The 15,650-nt window shown below is 39.4% G+C and overlaps 1 pseudogene; it reads left to right on the forward strand.

Moving 5' to 3' along the window:
* The first annotated feature begins 9,735 nt into the window (after window positions 1-9,735).
* Window positions 9,736-15,650, forward strand: part of LOC141421405 (uncharacterized) — a 76,742-nt pseudogene continuing 70,827 nt past the window's right edge.

A 15,650-nucleotide genomic window follows, 5' to 3' on the forward strand; every position in this document is an offset into this window, starting at 1 on the left:
CCAAACATCAGGAATAAAACTGTAAAAGTGCCTTGGTGCATAATTTGGACTTTCACAATTCAGAAAATATTTTCAGTTTGTCCCCAAAAAAATCAAGGCGAAAGGTAGTAACTTGAATTATAAAAGAAATGGAGACACATGTAACAGAAGTCAGAGTCAGTGAGCATAAGAATATGACTCACACCCAACTAGCCAGCTTCCAATGTTGTCAAGTTCCCAATACAAAAGTACCTAGGCATTGGGATGGGACTGCTCTGTGGTAGAGCACCTGCCTAGCATATGCAAGACCCTAGGTTCGATCCCCAGCATTGTAAGAAAGATACCCAGGCATTGTTCTGACTGCTGACATGCCCCTCCTTACGTCTTCCAACCACAGCGGCCCCTGTGGTCCAGAGTCTTAACTACAACCTGGTGGTCTGACACATCTCTGTACATTTTCCTTGCCTTTAGCTTTATCTTACCAACCTTGAATGCTGGGAAAGCATAACGTCATTCATTAATAAAGCAAAGAAAGGGCATGTACAGATAAGAGGTGTTCACAGATCTTTTGTTTTTGTTTTTGGTGGCATTGGGGGTTGAACTCAGATCCTCCACAACTTGGGCTATGCCTCCAGTTATTTTTGTCTTGATTATTTTTCAAATAGGGTCTCATGTTTATGCCTGGCTAGCCTAAAGCATGGTCCTCCTGTTTACGTTTTCTGCATAGCAGGAATGGCAGGTGCTCACCACCACATCTTGCTTTTTATTGGCTGAGATGGAGTCTCCAGAACGTTTTGCCCAGACTGGCCTTGAACCACCATCCTCCCAATCCCCACCTCCTGAGTAGCCAGGGTTAGCAGCATGAGCCACTGGTACCCAACGTACAGATGTTTGTTACACAAACTCATCTGGTGTCCTCTCCACATCTTCCTAAAAGGGAGAAAGGAAAACTCACATAAAAGGAAATTTCTGTCTGTTTACAATGGGAAATTTACATCCTGCTTTTAGGCAGAGGGGAGGACGGCAAAGGCTTCTCCGCTGCCTTCAATTTACACTAATCTTTACACAATGCACATATTTTAGAGTGTCATATTCAAGATCCCTTCGCTAGAAAGCAATGGAGGACTCAAGTCAAAGAGTTGGCAGTTTTTTCTGAATAATAAAGGTAGATAAAACTGTCCTAGGTACACATTTTAAAGCAGCCTAAAGAAGAAATACTGTGTACTACAATACACCAAAAGAAAGTTATAGAATTCTTGTGAAGGTGAAAGAAATAGAACTGATTTCAGAAATGCTAAGACACCTAAAAAATTAGCTAGCATTTGTTGCCCTTAACACAGAGAAACTAAAGCAGATACCTTAAAAGCAACTGAGGCCAATAGGAAAAGGGGAACAGGAACTAGAGAAAAGGTTATATCAAAAAGCATTAACCTAGAAGGTAACACACACACACAGGAGATCAATGTGAGTCAACTCCCTGTATAGCTTATCCTTACCTCAACCAGCAAAAACCCTTGTTCCTTCCTATTATTGCTTATACTCTCTCTACAACAAAATTAGAAATAAGGGCAAAATAGTTTCTGCTGGGTATTGGGGGGAGGGAAGGTAGGGGGTGGAGTGGGTGTAAGGGAGGGGGTGAGGGCAGGGGGGAGAAATGAACCAAGCCTTGTATGCACATATGAATAATAAAAGAAAAAAAAAAAAAGAAATGCTAAGAAAGCCAAAGCTAGATTGTTTCAAAGGTTTATGTTCTACGGAAGTCAAGTTTGATGTTGATATCTTTCACTGCAGCTTTAAAAAGTTGGGAGCAAAATATTTAATGGCAGTATCATAACAAAGATATGTATAGAGCATGCAAATTACATTTATCAAATTCAACCTGCAGCAGAACATCACCTAAATTTAAAGATTCTAGCCCTTAACTATGAACAATATATCACTACTGTAATGAAACAATTCCCATAAGAAGATTTACGTGGTGAGCCATTGGCAGTCTGCTAAACTTCTGTGGACTTCAGTCACACTCCGGACCCCAAAGTCCTTTCCCTCAGGAAATTCTGTTTTGATATAAATGGATATGACTCTGTTAAGATGTGTCTCTTTCTTTATCCTCAGACACACTTTGTAAATTGAATCTCTTTCTCATGAAAATAGTTGCCTAATTTGTGATGGGAATTTTAAAAACTCACACACTTTCTTCTTTGCTCCTTTTATAAAAGAACAGGATTACAGACATTTTCAAATTTCCCAGATCTTATAAAACCAAAATTCAGAACATTTAAAAATATATTGCTATCTCAAGAAGTTGTAAGGTTTGTAACCAAGTTTTAATAACTAAACTTGGTTTGGAATGAGTTATTAATATGATTCTTAAGATGCCATTGTGAAAAATGACAGAACAGTTTTCGGATTCCATGTGCACCTGAGTTTCAGCTCACTAGACGTTTGCATACATCCCATATTTCAGTACTGAGGAACCAATATCGCTCCCACAGAAAGTCACCCAGCAAGAAAGGACAGTGTGGGATTAATCAGAATTAAGCATGCTTTTTTTGCCAAGCTCATAGACCCAAAGTGAGTCAACGACCTCCAGTTAGTTTTCTATTTTGCAAATTTTCAGATCTATGTTTTTATCCTGTTCCCTACAGCAAAAAAATTTGAGATTATGCTGATGTGTTAAAGTTATAATTGTACACATGCAGAAGTTCTGCTTCTCAAAGCACATTTTCTGGTTCCTGCGGGCTTGAAAACACCTCGGAGTAGCAGCCGTGCGGTGAGTGTTGGCGGCGATCACCTTCCATTGTTAAGCGTGCTTTTTCCAGTTCAATTTTGTGACCCTTTCTTTTCATTCTAGTTATTCAGGGCCTTTTCTAAGTACTGCCAAATAGGAAATTACCACAAAGACAAGTGGAAGGAAAAAACATTTTTAAAATAACTTCACACACCACCTGCAATTCTGGTAAATGCCTGGCTCTCCGAGTGTGCGGGCATTTTGAGATTTCCGTCAAATCAGTTACGCTGCCCCCTACGGGGATCGGTGTTCCCTTTTCAGCTCAGTAATCAAATAGCTTTGACTGGTCCATGTCTGCTTTTGTCCCCTTCTGACCTACATGGTCCTGTGAGGGACATCTTTGTCTCACTTTTCTTTGGTCACTGAGTTCATGTGTCTCAATAGGTTAAGTCTTGCAGTCCATTAACGAGAATTCTCAGCTCAGCCCTAGGCCACCCAGAAACCCAGGTTGCATGTCCTCCCTGAAAGGCTTCACTGGTGGCCCATTCAAATGTGCTAATGTCAGAAAAAAAGAGCTGAATGGGGCGCCAATGTACACCATTGCCCAGGCAAAGGGACTAGGGCTGGGACAAAGCTTCCCTGTGGTGTTGTTAAGCAGAGTTGTCAATGATGCAGAGGCTGAGCAAGGACTAATGCTCCAATCATGCCATCAACAGGTGGCCGAGATGCAGCCACCTCGATGTGCAAAGGTCACTGCAGTTCGGCCTCCAGAAATGTGTGTCCGCCTCCTTCTCTCTGGGGTGGTGGGGTGAGGAGAGCTCATTTGAATTGGCTTGCAGGAGATGTTTTGGGTGGGACAGGAAGTGGGTGCTATTTGGTTATTTGTTTCCAATTTCTCTTTGGGTTACATCTCCACTTCAGAAGCTTTCGTAAAGCCCTTTTATTCCCTCATGCATGAACAGAAGCAGAGAACGAGTTTTCTCAGCCTTTACCCCAAAAGCACTCTGGGCTTTTTTAGCTCAACAAAGGAGTATTTTGATCAAGCAAGACACATGACATCGTGGTCTCATGCTGCTAATTCTATATGAGAACATTTGAATTACAACTAAATTATAAAAGTGTAGTGACCAAACCAATTCTGCAGCCCCTCTTACCCTAAGCAGAGGAAATGAAAGAGACAAGAGGATGCAGTAGCTCCAGAGTTCCCCTTCTGAACAGAGATTTCTGGGAAGAAACATAAGAGGAACTGATAAGTAAGGACTTACATAAGTACCTTTAAATTCACTCTAAGACCCGTGCTTCTAAATAATTCATAAATGCAAAGTATTGCCACATATTAGCCTGGAAGACAACCCAAAATTAAAGTAACATTGTGTTAGGTCACTTTCTGTTGCCATTTCTGAATACCACAGTCTGGGTAATTTATATAGAATAGAGGTTTCTTTAGCTCATCGTTCAGGAGGCTGGGAAAAGTCTAAGTGCTCAGCATCTGTGAGGGCCTTCTTGCTTCATAATAAGGCAGAGAGCATCACATGGAGCGTCAGAACGAGCATGCTAACTTTGGTCTCTTACCCTTCTTATAAAGCGACAACACATACCATCGTGGTGAAATCAGCCAAGGCTTGAAACCATCAGGGCATAAATTCCTTAAATATCAAAGTTTTTAAGTTGTCTTTCAGAGAAAGCCTCCAGAGTCCACTCAAGGACAGTTTGGAATTGACTCTTCCAAATGGACAAATGTAGAAGCAGCCAGCACATGTAATCAATGACTTTCGAGGTTATAAGATCAAAAGTCCCAGCCCTGAGTGTGACAGCTCACCCTGAAAGGAAACATGCTACCTGGGAAGAGACATGATAATCACTCACATCTGCCCGAAAGCACCCTAAAACTTTCCCCCTCTTGCTAGCCAATCAATAAGCAGCTACATCCCTCTCACTTTCTATGAATTGCCCCTCTACCAAGTGATCAGGAAGACAGATTTGAGCTCTGTTTTTAGCTCCTGGCTTCCTTAAGGATTGACCTCACTGTAAGTCTTTTTCTTTTTTGCAAACACTCAGTTCCATAGTATTGACCTCTGTGCATGTTGGGTAAGGAGCCCTTGCTCAGTATCAATGGGGCCCCACTCTCATGACCTCATCTAGTGCTAATGACCTCCAAATACCATTCATGTATAACTTTGGGAATTAAATTTCTAGCACACAAATTCTGGAGAACACACCCAAACATAGCACACACTATTCCTCAAATTTGACACCAAGATAAACCAGTACCATTGCCTTCCAGACTCCTAATCCTTAAATGCTGGTAGCAGTCTGCAGAGCCAGATCAAGTTCATGAGCACTTTCTGCCTGACTACTGACTACAAGTCGACATATACAAAAGCTACTTCAGTTCTTTTTGTTTGTTTTTGTTTACTTGGCGATACTGGGATTTAAACTTAGGGCCTCATGCTTGCTAGGCAGGCACTCTACCACTTGAGCCACTCCACCAGCCCGCTACTTCAGTTCTTCAGCCCAGTCAAAACAATTTTTCCACTCCTGAATGAAAAAATGACAACACACAAAAAAAGTATAGGGCATCTCACCAATCTCAGCTAATTTTTCAAAACTGAAATTTTGTTGGAGTACAGAGTGCAAAGCACACAGTACATGTACACACGTACACACATACACATAAAACTCTACTCACACGGAAATTATTTTTAAATATTCCAGAGTAAAGTCCAGGCATAGTAGTACATGCCTGTCATCCCAACTATATGGGAAGTGTAAACAGGAAGATCCTGGTCCAGGCCTGCCCAGACGTAAAAGCAAGACCCTATTTGAAAACTAACTAAAGCAAAAAAGGGTTGGAGTGTGGCTCAGGGAATAGAGGACCTGCCTAGCAAGTTTGAGGCCCTGAATTCAAATCCCAGTACCCCAACATAGGAACTAACAACTAAAATGTAGGTCCCAAGAACTTCTTTTGATCTAGTTTTTTGTTTTGTTTTGTTTTTTATTATTCATATGTACATACAATGCTTGGATCATTTCTCCCCCCTGCCTCCACCCTTTTAAAAGAGGAATATTATGTAATGAACTTGGAGGACATATGCTAAGTGAAATAATCCAGGCACAGAAAAGACAAATGTTACCTACTCTCGATTCTGTATGTAGTCTAAAAATACCATCCACACAGAGGCAGAGAGCAGAATGATGGTTACCAGAGGTTACCAGGGAGGGATGGAGAGATGTTGGTCAAAGGGCACAATGTTCCAGTTAGGCAGAAGGAATAAGTGATAAGTATTCATGTTAATTAGCCTGATTCAATTGTTCCACATTATATACATTATATCATACAACTCTTTGTATAAATAAAATACATACAATTTGTTAATATCTACTTAAAATATTAAATAATTTTAAAACTGTGTTCATTGAAAGATAACAAAATAGTGAAAATACAGTCACAGAGTAGAAAAATATTTGTAGTAAAACAAGGATTAATATTCAATTTGTATAAGGAATTCCTCCATCAAAGGGCTTATATTCAAAATATGAGAAATCCTACATAGCAATAAGAAAAAGACAACTCAGTTTAAAACAGGCCCTAAAGTCTTGAACACATGCTTTACTAAAAAGAATATCTGTCTTTCTTGGGATTGCTATAATAGAACATTATAGTCTGGTTGGCCTAAATGACATACACACACAGTTTTTTTTTTTTATTCATATGTACATATAATGCTTGGGTCATTTCTCCCCCCTGCCCCCACCCTCTCCCTTACCACCCACTCTGCCCCCTTCCTCTCCCCCCTCTCAATACCCAGCAGAAACTATTTTGCCCTCATCTCTAATTTTGTTGTAGAGAGAGTATAAGCAATAATAGGAAGGAACAAGGGTTTTTGCTAGTTGAGATAAGGATAGCTATACAGGGAGTTGACTCACATTGATTTCCTGTGCATGTGTGTTACCTTCTAAATTAATTCTTCTTGATCTAATCTTTTCTCTAGTTCCTGGTCCCCTTCTCCTGTTGGCCTCAGTTGCTTTTAAGGTTTGATCTAGTTTTTAAAAGGATAATTTTTGTAGAGGGAATTCTCTGGGGCCTACATTATGTAGCCCCTACAGAGGGGTCTTCCTGTTCCTTGTTACATCTGGTCACCAAACCATTGGTAGCACTGGGCAGTTGTCTTAGAGGAGCCTCCTTGGAGCATTACAATATGCAATCCTGTTACATATGTCAAAGGTTTATAATAAATAAAATTCACGATCAGCAGTTCTCAGACCCAAGAGGTATCCCATAGCCTCTAACTCGCTCTAAGACTCATTTTTTTCATTTTCCTTTATAGGCATTTTTCCCTTCACTGCCCCTTACCTTCAGATTTCACTAATATTTTCCTTTTCTTTGCCTTAGGTCAGATTAATTATAAACAAATAAAGGAGGCCTTGTAAGTTATTTATGATGTTTGTGTAATGTCAAATTCATTTCTTATCCCTATTTTTCCATAATGGACATGGGTTATTTTTATACTCAAAAACAGTTATTTAAAAAACTAATAAGTAATCTTCAACCTTCTGTTACTCAGAAGTGGAATTTTGCCCTCAGTTCTATGAGAAAATTAAATAGTTGGTATGAAAGATGTCAGTAAGAAAAACAACTAGCCAATTATTAAAAACAAAATCCAAAATGTAGTATTTATATACAGGAGTTTTATTCAGTCACAAAGAAGAATGAAATTTTGTCATTTGCAAGTAAATGGATAGACCAGGAGAACATCATCGTAAGTGAAGTTAGCCAGGTTCAGAAGGTCAAAAACTACATGTTCTCCCTCATACGTGGAATATAGAACTAATACAAATACAGCAATATTATGAAAAACACGTCACACTAAGGGGAGGTCACTAATGAGAGAGGGAGGGTAAAAGAAGGAAGTTAAGAAGATGAATATGATTGATGTACTTCTTATACAAGAATGAATATAGAATCTTTAAAACTATTGAAATCACCAAAGAAGGGAACCAAAGGTAGAAAGGAGAAAAATAGAGGAGATGAACCAATTCAGGTTATAATACATATATACATGGAAATGTCACAAGGAAACTCTCTGTGTATCTATCTTAAACAAACAAAAATGTCATTTTTTTTTTTTTTACAAAACTGGAAGAGGCAAAATAGGTCCTGTCTAGGGGTTGGTACCAGTGGAAAGGGGGAGGATGTGGGAAAAGGATGTAGGAGGCTGAAGATGGTAGAAATATCATGTATATTGAAATTATTCCAGGAATGGGGGAAAGGGGAAATAAAGGAGAATGGTAGAGGTGTGAATTCAACTATGATATAGTGTAAGAACTTTTGTAAATGTCACATTGTACCCCCAGTACAACAATAGTAATAGAGGATTGAATTTGGACACCAGGAAAAAAATCCAAATTAGTCAATTTCTTCTCTCCATAATTTCTTCCTTATTAAACATACTTTACTCAAAACTGTTTCAGATATAAGTTTAAAATTTAAAACTCTATGGCTTCTTGTGAAAACTGATGTCAGTAAAGCCCTCACTCCTTTAGCTGGGTATTTAGGTCTTGGTCCAAGAAACTACAACCATGTGATACCATAGCTTACCCATTTTGGTTCCTTTGTAGGGAAGAGAAATATTTTTCCCTCACATATCTTATGCTCATGGCTGAGCTCTCTATACCAAAAGATAAAACCATATATATTGACTTAATGTAAGTTTTACATGACATAGGAAACTTCAAAGCAGCAGGCAAACCTGTGTATTTTTTATGCTAGATTTGATGAGGAAGTGGATAACCATGGGGAAGTATAATTGGCTAAAAATTATGATCTAATGGTGATAAGAGGTGGTACTTAGCATGCCTTGTTCATTCAGATTCTTTTCTGATACTGAAAAATAGAAATGGGACCTTTCATGGAGACAAAAGAAGATAGTTCTCCCTTAACCTGTAAACTCGTTCCCACCAAGAATTCCTTCCTGCCTTTTCAACAATGTCTGTGCCTATCCTTTATCCCCTCATCTTATCACAAGAGAAAGAACAAAAACAAAAACACCAGGTGCAGGGGCCATGGTATCTCCAAAGACAATTGCTCACTGCTCTGTTCTGTACATAGGAAAATTTCCTTAAACCATGAAGAAAACATTTCTTTAAAATACCATCCTCATGACTAACAAAAATTACCAGACCACAGATTACTCCTTCAACTGAGACAGTGAGTGTTCTGTCCCAGACTGTCTGAATCTTTCAGAATCAGTGCTGACATCCCCTTTTCCTTCACCCCTTTTGCTTCCCAATTAAAACTTTCACCTGAGAACTCATTCTCTATCCTCAGCTTTTATTTCTATAATAAAACTTTCTAGGGTGAAAGTTTCCTCACATCCAGTATCATCTGTGTCTTCAGAAATAAGACACAAATATAGGGAGCACCCCTCAACTGAAGGGCTTTGACCTACTCCAAGCAGAGGTCAGCAAAGTCTTAAGTTTTATCATCTGCGTCAGAAGAGAAAGGTGGTTCAGTTATGGGAAGGTGAGGATAACCCTTCTGCTCTGCTGTTGTCTTAAATGCCAAGGTAGCATGTCCTGAATTCCATCATTGCTGAATGAAGAATATAGTGGTCCTTTTTTAAAAAATAAACATAAGGGACTGGGAGTGTGGCTCAGTGGCAGAGCATGCACCCAGCAAGCTCAAGACCCTGAGTGCAAACCCCAGTACCACCAAAACGATAATAAAAAGAAAGAAAGAAACATTAGTGAAAATCAGATAGGGTTAGTACCTAACCACCTGGCTTGCATTATTTCTTTTACCTTTGTTTTTTTAATGCAAATCAGCTTAAGAAGTCAGAGCCTGATAATTTTTTTTTTACTTTCTTCACAAGCTGGGCAGAATGCCCAGAAAGAATGGGCCAATCCGCAGCTGTCCCTTTGTTTCTGATTCCTTGCTTCCTCCCTGTCATCTCCTTTCCTGTTCTCCCTCCCCCAGTTGCCCAAACTGCTTTTGAAGGCATCCTTGACTTTATAAAAGTTAGACCATGTCAGGGATATCTCTTCTTTCTCTAAGACAGGCTAATAGATACAATGGGCCCTGTGGAAGAGAAAAAGCCAGAGAAAGAGGATTCCTTTGGATACTTCAGGGAACTATTGACAAGCTCACCAGACTCAGGCTAACAAGTGAAAAAATGAAAAGCAGCTCAGGTCATCCTACTACATTCTTTATGCAAGCAAATGAAGTAAAGTCCATCGGGTTTGGGGGATTTGCAGGGGTGGAGATTGGAGAAGGAGGTAATTTTTTAAATGCTCCTTCAGACACTTAATGAGGACTGTAAATCAATTTTTCAGACACTTGAAACTATTAATTGTGACTACACCCCAAGTAAAGCTGTTAGCATTTTGTTCATTGGACAGAAATGGAGCAATGAATGAATTTTTACTAAGTGAGGAAAAGTCAGAATCAATCATTTCATACCCGTTAGACAACCAACCATGCAAATGCTGCTATGAAGAAGTCAAAAAGGGATTTAGAAAAATCCCTTTACTCACCAGCCTACATTTTTTACTAGAGATAGACAGAGGACAAAATTACTTTCCCAATTTCCCTAATTTCAGTAAAGAACTGTTTGCAAGATTCTTTTGGCAGTGTTTGTCAGGCCCTTAATGACTTTTCTGTGCATGGATTGTCAGATGCAGGGATTAAGGATAGGAATACATCTGCCAACCCACCTCCTCAGAGCAAAATCTAGCTCCAGGTTATCACCATTGTCCTTGTTGGATCCTAGCTCCAAAAAACTGCTCAAGAGCCAGCACTCACCTGTGATTCCAGCTACTCAGGAATCTGAGGCAGGAGGATGGAGAATTTTTAATGTAGCTGGGCTACATTTAAAAAAGTCATTCAACTCAAAAGACCAAAAATCGTATGTTCTCCCTCATATGTGGACATTAGATCAAGGGCAAACACAACAAGGGGATTGGACTATGAGCACATGATAAAAGCGAGAGCACACAAGGGAGGGGTGAGGATAGGTAAGACACCTAAAAAACTAGCTAGCATTCGTTGCCCTTAATGCAGAGAAACTAAAGCAGGTACCTTAAAGCAACTGAGGCCAATAGGAAAAGGGGACCAGGAACTAGAGAAAAGGTTAAATCAAAAAGAATTAACCTAGAAGGTAACACCCACGCACAGGAAATCAATGTGAGTCAATGCCCTGTATAGCTATCCTTATCTCAACCAGCAAAACCCCTTGGTCCTTCCTATTATTGCTTATACTCTCTCTACAACAAAATTAGAGATAAGAGCAAAATAGTTTCTGCTGGGTATTGAGGGGGGGAGCGGGAGGGGGTGGAGTGGGTGGTAAGGGAGGGGGTGGGGGCAAGGGGGAGAAATGAACCAAGCCTTGTATGCACATATGACTAATAAAAGAAAAATGAAAAAAAAAAAAAGTCATTCAAACATACCACCTCCTTTCTATGAATGATTGAAGTAAGAGGCTGGACATAGACATATTCCAAATAAGAATTAACTACTGAATTGGCAGAGTGGCTCAAGTGGTAGAGTGCCTGCTTAGCAAGCATGAGGACCTGGGTTTAAACTCCAGCAGCATCAAATTCTACCTCTCTGGTTACAATGGCAGGAAGATGCTGATAATGCTATGAAGCTGTGTTATAGCCCCTCACATAAGCAGCAGGTTCAGAAGGCAGAGGGATTAGATGTTTATCTCCCCAAAACAAAAACAGTATAGATCACGTTTTGGGACTGGGGTTTGAACTCAGGACTTGACACCTACAGAGCAGGTATTCTATCACTTGAGCCACACAGCCAGTCCTGGATCTTGTTTGGTGCATCAGAACAAATACCCTTAGTGAACAACACTCTTCTATGTATTTTATCATGGTTAGAGTGCTTATCATTCCCTCACATGGAAAAACTGTATTATATATTTTACCTTTCTTCCTTTTCACTCTAAAGTAGCATTAGTTTGGCTTTTTGTAAACTCTACTCTTATGAGGCAAATCCCTTCATTGAAAGGAAATCTGGCTCCAAATATCCCACACTCGACTGGTGGATTAAGAGAACAAACTAAAAAAGATGCCAAGATGGTATTTTAGTTCCACCAGCTCATTCTAGATGTGCACATGGGTGGATCTGTATCCCAGAGCATCAATATTCCATAGAAGATCTTTTCTTTTATGTAATAACGTCTCCCCTCCTGCCTTCTAAGCTTCTAAACAAGCACCTCACTTTGTTTTCTTCTCCAACAAATAACATTTACATCATAGAATCACTTTTTAGCAAGATATACATAGTGCGATCTTCAAAAGCAAGTGCTAGGTGAAGCAATTTATTGTGCACGGATTTTGTCTTTAAGAAAGAAAAAAAGCCAATTATGCCAAGTTCCCTAGTGAACCTACCACCTGGTGACATGAGGCACATTTGTCTATACCTCCAGAGCTTGCCACATGCTACAGCTGCCATCTTCCTGGACCGTCTTTGAAGTTGTAATGATTTTGCACTTCAAAGAGGTACCAAGACAATAGTAAAGATGAAGAGAGTGGTCCTATTCCCCAATCCAGAAATGTTAGGCATATTTTATGAGCCTAAATGGTTTTCTGTTTCATTATCAAAATCTTCCTTTACCAAAGGATTAAAACTAGCTAGAGTACAGCAGATTTATTAACATAATCTATTTGTGAAAGACACAGAACATTTAGCAATGGGATCTCTGTGTCATTTGTTAGTCTATACTATTATATGGATGTGGCAAAAACAAGTAGCAAGTCCCTTAATGAAATTATTTCAAATCCACATCACCTCCTTTTCTTGTATCATTCTTAAGACTTGTTACTATCACCCTTCGGTTCTTTTGAATTCTATTGGCAGGAGATGCATAGCCACCGAACTAACTATAATTAATCAACATTTCTAAGTAAGATTCATGTATTTAAAAACCCATGAGTTAGCATCACTGCTTAGTGTACTTTTCTATATGAAAAGATCTGATAAAGTTTTCAACCTTTTAACAGCTTAAAAACTAAGCAGTGACTTGCGCCCAAACCTAAAAGAAAGCCAGCAACAGGCCTAAGAAAATGGCACAGAGAACCATCAGACACTGAGTAAATACTTCACTTCTGTTTCCTAGTCCCTTTTTGTTTAGTTACCATGGTGACCTGGTTTGTGGGGGTAACTTGGAATGTATAAGAATTTGCTGCAATTAGATGCTTGTGTTCTATTGGCCAGTATAATGGAGTAGTAAAACTAAAAAGAAATAAAAGACAAGGAAAGGCACTGGTGAATGTAGACAAAGAGCCAACATGCACTTTGCAAAACAAAGAAAAAATTTTTACCTCATTGTCTTCCAAAACTATTTTCAGAGTTGCTGTTAACAGAAGTTTCCACATCTTCTGGCCTGGGATGACTTTCCATACTCTCTAGCCTGTGATTTCTCACTTCTTGACCTTTCAATACAATGCACATGTTGCTTTCATTTTTTTACTTTTGTTGTTCTCCAGTTGTTTTATGAATATGTCTTATCACTTTATGAGGCTGCAAAAGTCCTTCACGGCAGGGGCAAAGTCTTCTACTGTCTAGGCAGTTACAGTAAAATGGAGAAGCCCTAGAAATGCAATTAGAGGCAAATGCATTGTGGTCCAGGTTCTGAAACCAATCAGCTCACCACATTTAGATAAGTTTCATCAGCCTCACTGAAGCTCCGTTAGTATCTGGTAAGATTCATATGGTATTATATTCATAAAGGTAGTATAGTTAGATTATTTTATACTGCATATAGTGTTCAACCTATAGTATGTGCTTACTCTTTATATCCTGAGTTAAGTTTAATTGGCTCAATATCATACTTTAAAATTCTGTCTCAGGCAACTAACCCTACCTATATGGAAGATTACAGTTTCAACGCCCAGGAGGCATGACGTCGTTATGAGTCCTCACACTATAAATGTTCAATCTCAGGTTGAACAAGGTGAAAGTAGAGTACTTCTAAAATGAACAGAGACCTTGAGCCAGGTGGCTGTAGTTACACTCACAAGGAAAAATAGCATCCGTACTTGCTCAAAGACCTGTGTAGCCTTTAGTACCACGTGACTTGTGAGGACGCAAGGCAGCATTACTACTGTGTCACACCTAGATCCAGAGACTCAGGATTACAGAGGAATTGTTTACTTAAAGTGTCCTCAACTGCTTTTCTTTTAAACAATATCTGTTAAAGTTTAGACCTATCACTAGACATACCGAATGGGTTTATATGTCAGCTCAATTGTTTACTAGCCAAAGATTATCTAAATTCTTCCCCACTCACCGTGATCTCAGGATGCGTTAAGCCCTTGTTCAGCCTGCTCAAGGAGGCAAGGAGGTTATTCAGGCTATTTCAACACCTCCAGGAGCAAGAAACTCACCATACTCCAAAGCCATTCATCCTATGTTCAAGCAGCTCTTAATTGTTAGATAATTCTTTCTTATATCAAAACCAAATCCCTCTTCCCTGTGATTCTTCTATACATTGGTCCCAGGCCTGAACTGCTCTCTTGACATTGTTTGGAATTCTTCCCTCTGGGTACACATCAGTTTTCTAAGTCCTTCTTCAAGAGGCACCAGAACTAAACATAATCCTCCCCTCTGGCTGACCAATGCAGTATCACCTCCATAGTTAATTCAGCCAGCACGATTACACTCCTGATTAGGTCTCTGTGCTGGAGACACAAAGATAAATCAGACATCTTTGATTTCCAGGAGACAGTAGTCTAAGAGGAGCCAAGAATGCTAGCAAATATGTTAGCAGAAAGGCTAATGGATAAGGCTAAGAATAAATACAGTAGTATTCCAAAGAGGGTGTTTTCATTCCCTGGGGTTTGAAATAGGGCCAGTGAAAATTTTATAGAGGAGGTGTTACCAGGTAGTGACAGAAATTTCTGAACAGAAGCAGTAGTGTGAGTAAAGGCTCCAACATATAATTCAACATGATAAACCCAGGGAAATTCGAAAGGTTCGTTACAGCTAGAATGCAAGATATGAGGCACCACCAGGCAAGAGCTGAGACTAAAGAGGTAGGCAAGGACCAAATAAAGGAAGTGGGTGTATTCCATGTTAAGGCAACTGAATTTTGTCCTGCAGTCTAGTGGTCCCCAAACTGGGGTGCACAAACCATGGAGGATGCGCAAATGATCCATTGGGATAAAATATTGGAACTTTTATTTTCAAAAATAAAACGTTAGGAAAACATTGTTTCACCGAGGTTTCATTTGCATTGACAATAGCAACCCCAGTAGGTATGAATGTGTCAAACTGTCACATGTCCTACGGAGTAAGCTCATGTGACATCCTCCAGGAAAATGAGTAGTCCTCAATGTGGAGAACAAGGCAGCTTTCCACCCCTGTTGCTAATTTCTCATCATCACCATCGTCATTATTATTATTAACGTTACATTTTATGGTGTCCAACTAAATAGAGATGAATTATATTATCTCATTTAAACTAAATCAGTCTTTTGAAATAGACAAGTGACTTAAAAAGATCTCTCCAGAGAAATGACAGGCTGAAGACAATTTGAATAGGGTAAGCACAACAGGAACTCAGAAAGGCCAGAGCTGATCCTTCAGCTCCTTGGATCAACTCTCTCTCTTTTTTTATTTTCTTTTTTGGTGGTACTGGGGTTTGAACTCAGGGCCTCACACTTTCTAGGCGGATGCTCTAACACTTGAGCCACTCTGTCAACCTTTTTTTGTGTGTGTGTTAGATATTTTCTAGATAGAGTCTCACAAACTATTTGCCCAGACTGACCTTGAACCATAATCCTCCTGATCTCTGCCTCCTGAGTAGCTAGAATTATAAGCTGCTTGTATCATCTCTTTGCTAGGTAAAAATACTAAGAATTCAGACTATTTAAAATAGTCTCTGGGCTATGAAGACCTTGCAGAATTTTACTGAATTTGAAGTATCTT

Source organism: Castor canadensis, chromosome 3 (genome assembly GCF_047511655.1).
Source record: "Castor canadensis chromosome 3, mCasCan1.hap1v2, whole genome shotgun sequence".
Classification (NCBI taxonomy): Eukaryota; Metazoa; Chordata; class Mammalia; order Rodentia; family Castoridae; genus Castor; species Castor canadensis.